Source organism: Apteryx rowi, unplaced genomic scaffold (assembly GCF_003343035.1).
Source record: "Apteryx rowi isolate R43461 unplaced genomic scaffold, aptRow1 scaffold_365, whole genome shotgun sequence".
NCBI classification, from domain to species: Eukaryota; Metazoa; Chordata; class Aves; order Apterygiformes; family Apterygidae; genus Apteryx; species Apteryx rowi.
In genome coordinates this window covers 563,875-566,691 of record NW_020450141.1, presented here as the reverse complement: position 1 = coordinate 566,691, position 2,817 = coordinate 563,875, and positions in this window count along the sequence as shown.

Genomic DNA, 2,817 nt, shown 5'->3' with positions numbered 1-2,817 from the left:
CATGCTAGCCTGCCCTTTGATCCCTCTATAGTCAGGGTTTTTTGGGGGGGAGGTGGATTTCTTATTTGTTTATGATATTTCTGTGAACAGTAACATCATAAAGAATTTTGGATACTCCAGAAATTCTTTTAAAGTATTACAAATATCCAAGATTTAACAGCATGATTTTTTTGTTGATTTTTTTTTTAATTTGAGGTGTTCCTAGGACTCTCAATATTAATATCCAGTTTCTTAGTATTTGCTGTAATCTTCAGTGAATCCATGGAAAGCTGATTTGCCAACAGAAAAAGACACACTAATTTATATCACTTGCAAAAGTACTTACAAAGTTCTTTCATGATTCTAGAATCAACTATCTACAAAGCACATTGATCAGAAGTTTAGATGGCCACTGGAAACTATTAAAAAAAAAATGTTGTACAAAAAAAAAAAAGTACCTAGTATAGTTAAGTAACATTTATGATTACTATACCTAACAGGAATTATCTTAAAAGATTATCTTATCAGTTTGTTTGCACTATGACTATGGTGGCATTTGATGTATGTTTTTCTTGTTTCCTCAGCTTAATTTGTCACTTACTTAGGATCAAATTTGCAGCAGTATGGAATGATTTTTTTTTAAATAGTATCAGATTTCTAGGCTTTGATGATTGAAGTAAGCATACTTCTTTACCACCTGCACATCATCACAGATGATGATCACATAAGTTCATTTTCATGGTTACTACCATTCTTTTCTGCGTCATGAGCCACTGCACAGATGATGTACAGATACACTGCACAGATGATGTACAAAAAGATGGCACAATCTTTCCCCCATCAAAAATCTAAGAATGGCAATTCTGTAAAGAAGATGAATATTAGAAAGCATACTGAATCCTTTACACCTGATGCAACTACTCAGTGGGACTATTTAAAGGGCCTTATTTATCCACATACGCTTTTTGAAGTGAAAATCTCTTTGGTCTTAATTTAACTCCTGATAATCTCAGAAAATAGTTCATGCTTTTTTTTTTCTTTTCTTCAGCTTTCAAGTCCTATGTTTTCTTGGAGTGTGTTGGTTGTTAAGGAAGGGAAGGTATGGGCAATGTTAATGCTGAGCAGTGGAAAGAATATCAAACCTCTCCTTGGTTTAAGTGCAGTGCTTCATCTTATGTCAGTTAGTAATCAGTCATCTCACAGATCATGAACAGTATGTTATCTACTATCTGAAATCAAGTATTTTGATTCAGATTTAGAAAAAAATAGCAAGCAACGATATTTTCCTTTTTCTTATATTCTTCCTCAGGCATTTACTTTAGCCATTCTTGGAGACTGGATATTAAATGGATCTTTGATTTGACCTGGAATGGATGTTATTAAGTTCTTAATATGTACATGTGCAGGATGACAGTGGAAACTGATTTTATTGTACAGTACTATAACTAGGAGTGATTTCTAGACCCTTTTTAGGGGACGCCTTAAAACTTTCATTTACCATTCTTAAGATAGTTCTGTATTTATTCTAAATTAAACATTTGAGAGGTAGCACAAACCTGAATGTGTTTCTACTAAGCAATTATTTAGCAAGAAGAGGAAGTACGAGATTCAAATGATTAAAATAATTACAGAGAATCATCCATAAAAAGTTAATGAAACATCTGTTACTTTGAGTCCAAACACAGACATACACCAAGACTTCACAACATTTTTAGAAATAGACACAAAAGTGTTCCTTACTCCTACATTTTAAAAGCAGAAAATTAGACTTCAGTCACGTAATTCTTTGATATTAATGTCAATCAGAAATTTGATTGTTTTCTACCTACATATGATGATGTACTCCCACAAAGATTTGAAAATTTCCTTTCTACAAAAAAAAAAAAAAAGCTTTTTCAGACAAGAACTATTTAAATTGGCTGTGGAAGGTAACAGATTTAATGTGCAAGTATACATAGTATTCTGGTAGTACTGCAGTGAATCCTTGACCTCATTTCTAATAGGAGGTTCCAAGGAAAGCCTGAAGAATATAGGCAGTAGTTCAATCAAAATAACAGTAAAAACAAACAAAAATCATAAAAAAGGAGATAAAACCTTCCAAGCATTGATCCTCTGCTCTCTACATATCCTATCATATATTCCTCTTTAACGTTTCATTTTTGCTTCTTGTTTTTTGTTTGTTTGTTCATATAGGTGTATAATCCCATGGCCCAAATAAAGTCCAGTCATGTCTTGATCCTGTTGGCATCTTTTCAGGTATTTGTTGCTTAACACTGGATGATGGCACAGTCTCAGTCTTGAGCTTTTGAGACAGAACAGATGGCTAAAGTCTCGATAAACTTACTAGTTTATAGTTTTGCATTGGGTTCATTCCTATTTTGGGGTCAAAACCTCACAATACAAACCAGTAATGGAATATTTATAAAGAGAAGAAAAAAAAAGAACTACAGCTCAAGCTGGCTGGGAATTTTCCATCAAAGTATGGAGTGATGGAAAAAAGGTGTTTTCAAAAAACCCAGTATTTCATACAGGAAGACTTTTTTTTGACAAAAATAACACCTAATTTTTTAATTGATTCCAGTTGTCACCAATTAAATATTTCAGTTTGCCAAACTGGAGTTCTGTTTTGATTTAGATTGACATTACCCACCCGTAAGCTTTCATAAAAACTCATGGAAATTGCAGGAGGTAAGCCTATGATTTTATTTTTTCCTGTGGAATACRTTTCCTCATTGAGCAATGTCTTCCGTAATTACTTTACAAATTCCTGTCTAGGTTGATTGTTGGCAGACCTGGCTGTGCAAAAATAACAAGTGTGTGAGAAATACAGACTGCAAG